Genomic DNA, 13,342 nt, shown 5'->3' on the forward strand with positions numbered 1-13,342 from the left:
AAGCGCTACATTCTAGTAGTAGTAGACCGCTTCAGCAGGTGGGTGGAAGCAACTGCAACTTCCAAGGAAAATGCAAGGACCGCGGCTAAATTTTTATGTCGCGAAGTCATTCCCCGGTTCGGTATTCCAGATTTTCTGAGTTCGGACAACGGTACCCACTTTGTGAATAACGTCATTGACAATGTGGCATCTGCCTTGGGGATAGATCATAAGCTAGGATGTGTGTATCATCCTCAATCCCAGGGCATGGTAGAACGAGTGAATGGTACCCTAGTTAATAAACTGGCAAAAATATGCGAGAGCTCTCGCCTGAACTGGGTACAGGCCTTACCACTGGCCTTAATGAAGATGCGTTCTCAGACCAATCGTATGACGCACTTGACTCCTCATGAAATGCTTACTGGGCGCCCAATGCCTATGGCATTCACCCGAGGTCCATACACAGGGCCGTCTTTGGCACAATTGGAGGACGAAATGCAGGATTATGTGCGAACCCTCACCAAAATCCATAGACATTTGTATTCACAGGTTCGTGAGGCAGTCCATGGAGAGAGCGAGGTACGGGAGGACGTGCGCCTAGTGGCACCAGGGGACCAGGTATACATTCGTGTTTTCAAGAGAAAGAGCCCCCTTGCGGGACGTCGGGAAGGACCATTCACCGTGGTCGCTGCAACCCCCACGGCTGTGAAAGTAGAGGGGAGGAATTACTGGTATCACTTGAACCACTGCAGCAGCGCCGAACCAGGTAAGGGACCGCTACTGCAAGACACTACCGACGAACAACCATCGACCTCAAGACTAGACAGTACAAGGAAGCCCACTGGGGCAGTGGTGTTCACTGATAGTGACAGTGATTCGGGTGCATCCCTGAGCCCTGCCTACGGCACTCGAGCCCAGAATAAGCGGCGAGCTGTGGAAAAACTCGATAGACTGTCTCAGTCTGATGCCAGTAGCCTCACCGTTCTCACGCCCCAAATAGAAGTGACGGGTGTAGTTATCTGCCCACAGGAAGTTGTAACCCCAGCAACGGAGGATTTTCTGTCTACATTCGCCACTCTCTGTCAGGACCTTGACGACACCGCTTTGCCTCTGAGCCTAATCAACTCAGATATGCTACAGTCTCTAGCAGCACAGTTGAACTTACCCGAGCTTACTCCTGAACGTCAGTCTCCGCATGAATCCTTGCGCACTCCCCTACTCCCGGTTCCGGAGGGGACCGGTGGAACAAGCTCCACAGAATAGTAGCACGTATGTGGGTAAACTGATTTTTACAGCAGGGCTAATAGTACTCTTTTTCCTTTTCTACGACCCAATGTTTAAAAGAAATGCCCTGGATTCCTATCATACATTACACCCACTAGCGACTGCTACTTCCCGCACAGCCCTCTATCCTCGTATTAGGCATGTTCGATCCTGGACGGCCCCTGGCTCCACTATAGGTTCCCGTAGCTCGATGTGCGCGTTAGCTCTCCTTAGACTCGCCCATGAAGAGTCCCTGATTGGGAGAAGTCCCTATTTGGCCTCATTCACTTTCTCCCCAGCTCGGTCTGTGGAGATTCGCGTAGGACATCTTAGAATTACTGGTAGGGCACGGACGAGTAGGTGCTCCTTCGAGCTGCCCACGATTGGCCCCCTGTGGCTACCGTTCCTTTGCTCGGCTACGGCATGTTCTTACAATGATAGTACAGGGTCACCCTTCGCATCCCGGGCTCTCCACCCCCTCCTCATTGCCCCGATGTCAACTCCGCTCGCACATAAATTAATGAAATTACAATATTATTCAATCTCTACCGCTAACACTTCGCTCACGGAGGAGCAGAGTAACATGTACATGGCATGGATGGTCCACACTGCTCGATCTGTGACGGATCGCTCGTGTCTCGTATGTCATGATCGTAGCCTCACCCCCCATTTTATGCTGCCTATGGGGAACCTCAAAGAATGTCTCACCAACCCCTATTCTGTTGATTTTTTGTGTCCTACTGTGTGCCTCCTTGGGGCCCTTTCGGCTGATTTTGGCCCATCGTGGATGCACAATGCAAGCTCCTCATGCCTGTTTCACCCTGTAACCACTCAAGTGTCGACTTTTGTCCGCGTCCAACCATCTCTGCCCTCGTTCTTTCCCATCTGCCTCTGCTCCTCTGTTGGCGTATATCCTGTGGGAAATATGTCTGCCCGATGTAATGTCTCCCTGTTCGCTAATGATTTGCAAATTGAAACCCCCTCTGTTTGTGATTCACCCCCATGCACCCCCAACGTGGTAATTCCCCTACCTGATCTTAGTGGTGGTACTGTTCCCCTTGCGGATGTGTTCTGGTTTTGCGGGGGCCAACGTGTACGCCAGACCTTGCCTGCGGAGTGGCAGGGATGCTGCGCCCCGGTTAGGTTGGATGGTAAGACCCGTGTTTTGTTGGTGGCTGACCGACCGTCATCCGGCCGGTCCCGTTCACGCCGCGACGTGGCCCAATGGACTCAGTATGTCCGTGACGCTGATGCAGCGAACTATTCTGACTGGGCTGCTGATGAGACCGTCCATCTTGACTTTGGGGGTACCCCCGTTGCCGTGGCTCTCCTGGTTTCTTTCTGGAGATTGGACTGCTACCCTGACCCGCTTGGGAGCGTCCCTGTTCGTCCTCCTTCTCCTTATGGCTCTGGTGGCCTGCTGTGTGATCCCCTGCGCACGGCGGATGGTGATGTCCTCAGCCTCCTTTTCTGGCCAGTACGTTGTTAAGGGTGAGGCGTTACCGCCTCAACGGGGGGTGGTGATTGAGACCATGCGACGGGGGTCAATGAGCAGCGACAGCAGCGACAGACAGGGGTCAATGAGCAGTGACAGCAGCAACACCAGCGTCTACGAGAACATGAGACAGGACATGAGCCAGGACTGATGGGAAAGGGGGCGCAAGGACCCGTTTGTACAAGGTAGTGGCAAGGTAATGGGCCTATCCGAGACAAACGGGACCTATTGGTGTTTTCTATATGTTCATTTGTGTTGCAGATCTACTGAACCCTGAGGGGTGAGAAGAAGATGTGATGATCCATACCCTGGGTGTAAGTGCTAGCCTAACCTCTCCCCAAAGGGTGGTTCTCTACAGTACGTAAAGTGCTTGAGCCGAAGACAACTGGAATACAGAGGGATACTGCCGATAGAGACTGTTATGCCGAGTGTTATAAAATGCTGTGATATGTGACATGACATGTAATGTGATGGGCAAAAAAGTGTGACGCAATCAGGCACAGAAAAGTATAATGGTGCTGCTGAGCACATGGTGCTGGCAGGGTGGGAATTTTTCCTCGTAAGAGGTTTTTTCGCCCACCCCTGACTGCGAAAGACTGGGGTTTGGTTTTTGAGGGGAAGCAAGAATCTGCAGGTCCCGACAAATACAAAACTGTGGGCTGACAGGCCTAGTTGAGAAAGATAGGGACGTGTAGATCAAGTAGTTAGTTACTGTAGTGTACTCATACGTATGGCAGTAGTAGTAGTAATAAATGATTAGAGGAACTCAGTTAATCTTATAATCGATGTAGGCAAACAAACGTATAATCAAGGTAGTTAAATTCGAAATGAGATATATATATACATAGTTAAAAGGAGAAGTAAGTTAAGGGTTAAGAGTTATGGCTAGGTACATCTACACATGTCCGGCGCAAAGTGGATGTAGGGGGGTCCTAAGGCCCATTCTCCAGCTGCCAATCTACTATGAGACCCCAGGGCGCACAACACTAGCACGTCTCCCACCAGGTCTACAAAACCTCCTCAGCTCCTGTTCGGATCAGTGTTGCGTAGAAGTGGTTAATGTAAGGGACCCATTGGATTACGGGGACGACGGGCGCAGGGATTATGGCCTTGTTAGAGTAATCCTCCGACAGCTAGCGGGGGACGGCCATGGGGTGCGGCAGAACCAGTTCCTCCACAGATACCCGCTTAATTAAGGTAGTGTATGAGGCTTCACAGCCTCAGAGGGGGAAATGTTGTGGATAAAAAAGGTCATAAAATAAACATAAGGGAGAAGAAGGAAAAACGGGCACCTTGACACGTAGAAGCGGGATTAGGCGGACATTGACAGATTGGAATTACGAGCAATTTAAGATCAGTAATAGTCAAAAAAGTCAAAAAGAAGTGTACGAGCTAAGGAGTGCTAAAAACACACACACACACACACACACACACACACACACACACACACTCGTACAGTCAAGGGCGGGCAAGTAGACACAACATACATACACACACACTCTCTCTTCCTCATACACACACATGAATAACTTTAATAATATCTTATAGTGATAGAGAAACTCTATAAAAAACAGAATAGTAGGATATGCAGGACAGTAGAACTGTAATGATATTAAGAAGTTGGAAGTACAGTAAACCGCTTTTCAAGTAGTATAAATATATATAAAATAAGAAATATAGTGCAAATATGAAAATAAATTATAAATGAAAAGTATGGGGAAAAAAGGAAAATATAACTTACTCATGATTCAGATGGTGAAGATTCTCGTCTCGCAAGGAAAGCCTTAATTTTTAGAGAACCATGAAGAAAGCCAGTTATAAGGGTGGCTGCCCCCCCCCCCCCCCCTCGAGATAACGATAAGACCAAGGTCCCTCCCGGTTGTTTAGTCGTCTTGCTTACGTCATTTTTATTACCTCGGGAAATGGGAATGTTGGTTTTTGAAAACCTAGGTAAGGGAGAACCCTGGTTTTTGAAGACCTAGGTAAAAGAGAACCCTGGTTTTTGAAAACCTAGGTAAATAGAAACACTAGGTTTTTGTTTCCTGGGTTGTTGGAAATGCCTGAGTTCTGATTTTATGTGTAAAGTAAAACCCCTGGTTTCAATTCCATGGGTAAGTGAAATAGGCCTTTTCTGGAAACCTATGGGTTATCTAGTGTGTAAATACAGTATAAATACTGGAGCTTAAGCTCAGGGTATGGGGGATCACTTCTGAGAATTCTCATCGGTGTGGATCTCGTGTGGTGGAATGGAACAATAAAGCTGGACCCTTGCTTCTTCTCACTCACGGCTGGTGTATTTTTTCTATCTCCAACTGGTCTCAGAGGTAGATGTGAGTATTGGCTTCTAAGTTGAATTTTAAATGTTTTTGGGTAATAGGCTAAATTCGAGCCAACATTACATTCCCCATGCCACGCCGTCCGACATTCCCTCCAGAATTTCACGTATCGACATACAGTTCGTCTTCATTATGGTACTGTATACAGCTTTGGGTGTTTTTATTTAAAACTTTTACGAACGCTTCAAAAAAAAAATTTTTGATTGCACGGTGGCTTAGTGTTTAGCACGTTCACCTCACACCTCCAGGGTCAGGGGGTTCGATTCCCACCATGGCCCTGTGTGTGCAGAGTTTGCATGTTCTCCCTGTGCTGTGGGGGTTTCCTCCGGGTACTCCGGTTTCCTCCCCCAGTCCAAACACATGTATGGTAGGATGATTGGCATGTCCAAAGTATCCGTAGTGTATGAATGGGTGTGTGAGTGTGTATGTGATTGTGCCCTGCGATGGATGGACCCTGTCCAGGGTGTACCCCACTTGTGCCCGATGCTCCCTGGGGTAGGTTCCCTGTGACCCTGAAGAGGATAAGAAGTATAGAAGATGGATGGATGGACAAACGCTTCAAGGTTAATTATTTGTCATGCTATACATGCAAATAGACGATGTACTGAGTGATTACGATTACAATAATTTACGGCTGCAACAACTAATCGATAATAATCAATTATGAAAATCGTCGGCAATGAATGCCATTATCGATTAGTTGGTCTGCTGACGTCACGAGTGGCGTTTACGTATGAAGTCGCTTTCATGAAAACACAGGTGCAAAACACATAACCCGGCGGCAAAAAAAAAGTGTGTGTCCCAAGTCATCTAAGGCATGGGAGCATTTTACATTAAATGCAGCAAAGAAGACGGTAACGTGCATGTTCTTCAAAGTGGAGTTTGTGTGACGCGGTAGTACCACAGTGATGTACGAGCACATGAAATGAAAACACGTTGGTGTCACGGACGAAGGTGGAACATCAGCACAGTAAGCAAAAACCTGAGTATATCCACATTATATGAAGATGTGAAAATGGTGTAGTCTAGTTTAATTCCATGCTATTGTGTAAAAAGCTTTGTTTACTAACTTCGGGACAGTCACACTAGATGTATTTTGTCTCGAGCATCAGGTTGTGCAGCGTATTGATGGATTAAAATCACGCTACCACAGAAACAGGTTAAATTAAACACGGTGTGAACAAAGTCAAGCAGTAAATCTAAAGGCAGCTGATAACAGCAGCAGTAAAAGATTTTTTAGTCACTGTAGTGGTTTTCATCGAATGCTTATGCGTTAGTGTATAATTGTTCCTGTCCTTTTAAACAAGCCTGTTAGCTTGCTGCGTTTCTCTGGGTGTCTGCTACAGTTAACTTTGATCTGTGTTTCAAATGCCATCTACTGCGGCCCTACTATGTTATATACATTAACAGAATGAATTATATATTTGAGATATTTTTGGTTTATATTGTCACATCTGAAGTACAGTATGTCTGTGTAAAAGAAATTTAACAAAAATTGTATTAATTATATATTATTCAGATTTCTTATATTAATCATGGTTGTCATCAGCAATTAACATTATAAACAATGAAAATATTAATTTACATATAAATTGCTTCTTGCATACTCAATTGCTGTTATTTATTTATTTATTTATTTCAGAAAGAAACAGCTCTCGGTGAGTGAATTTGTTCGGAGGAGAAATCCCCCTTGCACAAAAAATACATTTTTAGCTTTGTTTTTGATTATTTATATTTTGGGTATTATTTAAAGTTTTGCTGCTTAAAACTGGACAAACTGTAGACAAATAACCAACGTTTGAAAGGTTTAAATGTAAAAATTAAAGATTATATTAGTAAAACTGTATGTGCCTTTTGCATTTTTTTTTTTTTAAAGTCCACGCACAAATACCCTGAGGGTATTGGGGGTTTATTTTATTATAATGAACAAAATCTAATTAAAAAAAAAGTTTAGTTTTTTTTTAAAAAAATCAGATTAATAAGAAAAAAATAATCGTCCGATTAATCAATTATCAAAATAATCATTAGTTGCAGCCGTACAATAATTAAAGAACAATACATCATACTTTTTATGAGCCTGTGAATATAAACCTGCAATTCCCTTCAAGTCATCATTACTGTATGAGTTGATCTTACAGAAAATTAAAGCGCACCCATTATGGCTTTGAAACATGCCTAATTTTGTTTTAAAGGTCTCGTACAATAGATTTATATGCATCCAAGGTAAAAAATAAAAATAAAATAAAAAATAGGGTGAGGCTTTAATGTGCTCATAATTTAAATTGAAACATTACCTTTTTTCCACCCAGTGTCAAAAACGACTCGTTAAATGATCCATTCTAAAAGTTTCACTCTAAACTCCTCCTTTCAGAGAGCATACGCTGCTCTGATTGGTCAGGTGTCCCAGTCTGTTGTGATTGGTCTACCGCTGTCAGCGTGTCGGAAAAGGAAACGCCCACTACCATAACGAGTTTCAGCTCAGTCTGTTCCCGAGCAGCCAATGAGGACCAGATCCAGGGATTTTTATTACAAACCTATGTAGGTTAGTACAGGAAGTAAGTCTGGAATTACTAACGACTCGTTTCAGCTCTTGAGAATCAGTTCCTTCTTTTGTGGGTTAATAACTCCGTTTGTTGTTCGCTTTGATTTTTGAAGCTTTTCAACATAATAGGTGCACTTTAAAATAAAAAAAAGAATTAAGGTACATCTCACATACTGTACAAACCATATATTCAGCAGAAACTTTTTGTTTCAAAGTAACTGACAAGTGATGAACATTTAGCACATAGCTGGAGGGATATTAGTGATTATGGATCTTCAGGAAACAAACAGGATTTGAACTCGCGGCCGTTCAGGCCACATGCTTGGTCAAACTGCAGATTTGCAGTGTCAGTGTTGTGAAGACTATTGTTACTTGTTACTGGTACTCAGCTGTTGTCAGAAACACTAGACCGGCTCATGCTGGAGTCAAAATTGAAAGAGTAAAGGCTCACAGGGACAAAACCGTTTAACGTCCTTTTAACTGCACGGATATTTAATCTACAAGTTACCAGGCAACTTGACAACATTCTGCAAGGCAACCCAGTTTGAGGAAGGGAATTACTGTTTGCTCAAACCTTTCGTAGCGTTGAACTACATCATAATGACTAAACTGTAAGGAGAAGTGCAGAGAAGCAGAGCTCTAGCACATTTAATTGATGTCACGTCATGCAGAGCTGATGGAACAGTAACTTTGACATTTGAATGTTTCCCGCTCATGTTCACAAAGCTCCAGCCCAGGATCTATGGTTGCCCATAGAGTGTCTCTAAAATGATTGACAGGAGGCACATCCAAACACAAACAAGCTTTCCAGACCAGAAGTCCGTTTTTTTTAAACAGGTTTTCTAAGTGACTTGATGCACTCTTGCTAAGGCCACAACTTAATCCATTATTTTTATCATGTTCTACATATCTCCCAGGTTATTTGTACAAGTGAAAAATAAATAAATAAATAAAACTATTGCAACTTTAAAGGAAGATGAACAATGCGCTCATTTTTTTTACTTTACAGTCCCCACAAAGCAACTTTGAGAGCTGTGATTTGATTCTGTATGACGACGTATTTCTTTTTGAAACAGGAAATAAGAGTGGTGACATGTTGAAGTGTTACACAACAGCTAACAGTGTTTGGGATACGCCCAGCTCTGAAGAACATTGATGCTAATGAGCTGCTACTTTTGAGCAAGACCCGCCTCAAGACCCACACATTCCTACACATTCTAGAGAGCATTTAATTGGACGAACACAAGTCTAGTGCATGTTGAAGCATTAAAATTGTATCATTTTTCACCAAAAGTGACTTTTTTAATTATTTTTTTTAAAACTATGGTATTGGAGGCCATAACAGATACAAAAAACATCTCGAAACACCAGTTTTGATTTCAGGAGCAGCAATTTAAAGACTTTACCAGAACAATCCAGAAAGTATATGAAAGATAAAAATATAAAGATTTGATAGCCAAAATAAAAAAAGAATACAAACAAGTATAAAATTAAATTCATTTGACCTGAAATGTGAACAGAACTTCCATCCAAGCCCTAAAACTAGATAAAGAGAACTCAATTAAACAAATGCCTTATAGTTTTCACATTTATTCACTGAGCACAATTACCCAACATTAAACACCTTTGCTGAAAAAAGTATGTAAACTTTTGATTTCAGTAACCGGTGTGAGACCTTCGAGCAGCAATAACTTGAAGCAAACATTTCCGATGACTCACTCAATCCTGCACAATGGGTTTGAGGAATTTTGGCTCACTCCTCCTGCTTCAACTCAATGATGCTGGCAGGCTTCTTTGCATGAACTGCTCTTTTTAGGTCCTTCCACAACATTTCTATTGGGTTAAGGTCTGACTTGGCCATTCCAAAATTTCAATTTCTTCTGCTTTAACCATTTCTCTGTAGACGTACTTGTGTGCTTAAGGTCGTTGTCTCTACTGCAAGGCCCACTTACAGTTAAGCTTGAGTTCACAGACAGATACCCTGACATTCTCCTGGTACAATCTAGGATTCATAGGTCCATCAATAATGGCAAGCTGGTTCGGACCCAAAGCAGCCCCAAAAGATAATGCTGCCACGCCCATGCTTCACGGTTGGGATGAAGTTCTTATGTTGGGATGCTATTTTCGGTTTGCATCAAACAATGATTTTCAATTAAAGCAAGAAGTTCTATTCTGGACTCATCTGTCCACAGAACATTCTTCCAATAGGCTCCTGGCATTTCCACATGGATTTGAGCAAACTTCAGACAGGCAGCAGTGTTCTTTTATGGAAAGTAGTGGCCTGTAGGTTCTGAGATGTTACCCTGGGGTTCTTTATGACTTACTGTGATATTATTCACCACACCCTTGGAGTGATCTTTTTTGCTGGACGCCCAGTCCTTGGGAGAGTAACAGTGGTGCTGAATTTCCTCCATCTGTATGTCATTTACCTCACAGTGGATTGGTGGAAGCCAAACTCTTTAGAAATGGCTCTGTAACCCTTTCCAAGCCGGTGAGCATTGACAACTCTCTTTTTCTGAGGTCCTCAGGAATGTCCTTGGATCGAGGCAGGGCACACTTCCATAAACCTGTGTGGTGAAGACCAGACTTTGATGGTGAAGACCCAAGTTAATGTTCTTGAAACATGGGTGGGCCTAATTGCTATTCCCTTGATTGAAACGCCTGACTTCAATCAGCCCCATTTAAATGAACTCGTACTCCTAGACATCACATACCTTTTCCTACAGAGTTATTTAACACTGGATCATTTTTGCTTAATAAATAACTGTAAAAACTACTGTTTTTTTTTTTTTTTTTTTTTGCATCTGTTGTTACCCGGGTTCTCTTTTACCTAGTTTAAGGACTTAGATGAAGATCTGATCAGGTTTCAGGTCAAACGTATGGAGAAATACAGAAAACTGTAAACGTTAAACTTTCTAGCTGCACAGTAGCTGTAGATCAAATGAGTCATATTTGCTTGCAGTATAAGTAGGTTGCTTATTTGCTTGCAGTCGCTCACGTTTTTGTGGTAGGAAATCGTGTTATTGACACGGAGCTGTCGATGCATGTATGTTTAGACCAGGCATGGGCAAACTACAGCCTGAGGGCCATATACGGCCCGTTGGGCTTTTTAATCCGGCTTTAATCCGAACTTGTCCAAATTATATGATTAAACCTCAGTGTGGTGTATTACTCTCTACTTCACTTTTTCGCTTTGCCCTTTGAGCCCTTCTGTAAAAATGAGTGGACCAAAGAAAAGAAAAGTGGACAGTGAGTGCCGAGTATTTAATAAGGAGTGGACAACAAAATATTTTTCTACTGAAGTCCGATCAACGGTTGTATACCTGATATGCCAAGAAACTGTTGCGGTTTTCACAGAATACAATATCAGCCGTCACTTTGCCACGAAGCATGCCAACTACGCTAGCAAGCAGTCAACGCAAGAACGGGCGGCTACGGCTCAGAGGTTGATGGATAATTTACAGACTCAGCAAAAAAATGTTCAGCGACAAACTGCGATTCAAGAGTGAAGTACCAAGGCAAGTTTTTTTGCTGGCATTCAAATTAGCAAAGGCTAGCAAGCCTTTCTCCGAAGGAGAGTTTTTGAAAGAATGCATGGTAGAGACAGCAGGTCTCCTGTGTCCGGAGAGCAAAGGCAATTTTTAAAAAATCAGTTCATCACACAGGACTGTGACTCGCCGTGTGGAACTATTGACGATGATATCGCCAGCGAATTGAACAGAAAGGCGGAATCTTTTATGTTATATTCACTAGCACTGGATGAAATTAACGACATAAGACACTGCTCAGCTCCTAATTTTATACGAGGGATTAACGACAGTTTTGAGATAACTGAGGAGTTCTTGACCATGGAGTCCCTGAAAGGAAAAACGCGGGGAGAGAAACTTGCCAATGTCAGCACGGATGGATCGGCAAATTTAACTGGAAAAAACGTTGGGGTGTTGAAAAGAATCCAGGACAAAGTGAAGGAGGAAAACCCTGAGCAGGATGTTATTTTCCTTCACTGGAATCTCTGAATTCATCAGGAATCTCTGTGTAAGTCTATATTGCAGCTTAATCATGTCGTGAATCCGGTTGTAAAACTTGTTAACTTTATACGAGAAAGGGGACTTCAGCATCGTCAGTTTCTTACGTTCCTGGAGGAAACTGATGCGGATCACCAGGACTCCTCTACCACTCTCGTGTCCGCTGGTTAAGTTTGGGAAAAGTGTTTCAACGAGTGTGGGAGCTCAAAGAGGAAATTATCGCATTTTTGGAGTTATTTTGGAAATCCGACGAATTTCCTGAGCTAAGCGACAACAACTGGCTTTGTGACTTTGCGTTTGCTGTGGACATATTTTCACACATGAATGAGCTGAACATCAAGCTACAGGGGAAAGATCAGTTTGTGCACGACATGTACACAAATGTTAGAGCCTTCAAATCCAAGCTGACTTTATTCTCCAGTCAAATTTCAAACAAATCTCTCTTTCATTCCCCCACACTAGCCATGCAGAAAGACGCGTCCCGAAACGTGAAGAAATACAGATCACTGGGCGACCTGCACAGAGAATTCTGCCGTCGGTTCAGCTGGTGTCCTGTCCCCTGTCACAAGACCCTGAAACAGCACCACAGGAGCTGCAATTGGAACTGATCGATCTTCAGTCTGACTCCGTCTTAAAGGAGAAGTTCAACTCTCTTAAACTGAATGACTTTTATGCTTCACTTAATGAAGAGACGTTTCCAAACCTCCAGAGGACGGCACAGAAGATGCTGACATGGTTTGGCTCGACCTACGTATGTGAGCAGACATTCAGCATCATGCACATCGACAAAGCCCCTCACAGATCCAGGTTAACTGACCAACACCTCAGATCTATCCTGAGAATTGCCACAACAAAACTAACTCCAGAGTTTGATGCACTGGCAAAAAAGGGAGATCAACAGCACTGTTCCCTCTGAAACTGGACGCGGGTTTCTCTACTGTGTTATCAAATTGATGCATTTGGAAAACAATTGGTACAATGAGCCTTGCATATTCATGCTTTGCTACCTGTTAAAGGCCAAATCCTTTCATGTAATGGCTTTTACATGTCATTTATATTAGTGCACACAAACACTCCATCCGTCTGTTCCTGGCCCAGCCCCTCTGTCAAATTTTAGAACCCATTGTGACCTGCGAGTGTCGTGAATAAAATCAACCTTTTAGCCTAGGTCAAAAACTTCAGAGACAGAGAGTTTAGTAGGTGTCAAAAAGTAAATAAACTTTATTGAAAATCAATAAAGTGTGACAGTCTGCAGAGTGTCCGGATTATGCATACACAAACATGTCTTTATATACCTATCTCCACGGCATAGTCTCTGTAGGTGAGGTTTTGCTTTTCCTCGTTGAAATACACCAATCTTCTTTTGCCACAAGTAAATATTCATGTCTATGTGTTATCTTAAATTTGTGGAACATGCGCAGTTAGTTGTTTTTCTTGAAAAGGTTTCATGAGGACAAGGTTTCTTTTACAAAAAAAGGTTTCACACAGGCTTGTGTGTCTTGACCTTGACTCCCTTCGTAGGCCTCAATGAGCATCTGTCTGTCTCTATCGGTTTTCCCCGCTGATATCTACCTCCTTTCCCGAGGCCCTCTCTAATTTCTCTAATCTCTTTTAATCCCTAATTTGTATCTGCCTCAAAGTTATTTACTCACGCATGCGAATATCTACTGCCAATTTTTATTGCTGTGGAGACAGGAGACAG

General features: G+C 43.1%; 1 pseudogene; it reads left to right on the top strand.

Moving 5' to 3' along the window:
* Nucleotides 1-11,205: 11,205 nt before the first annotated feature.
* Nucleotides 11,206-12,650, top strand: LOC128629951 (general transcription factor II-I repeat domain-containing protein 2A-like; annotated as a pseudogene).
* The last annotated feature ends 692 nt before the right edge of the window (nucleotides 12,651-13,342 follow it).

Source organism: Ictalurus punctatus, unplaced genomic scaffold (assembly GCF_001660625.3).
Source record: "Ictalurus punctatus breed USDA103 unplaced genomic scaffold, Coco_2.0 Super-Scaffold_100046, whole genome shotgun sequence".
Lineage (NCBI taxonomy): Eukaryota > Metazoa > Chordata > Actinopteri > Siluriformes > Ictaluridae > Ictalurus > Ictalurus punctatus.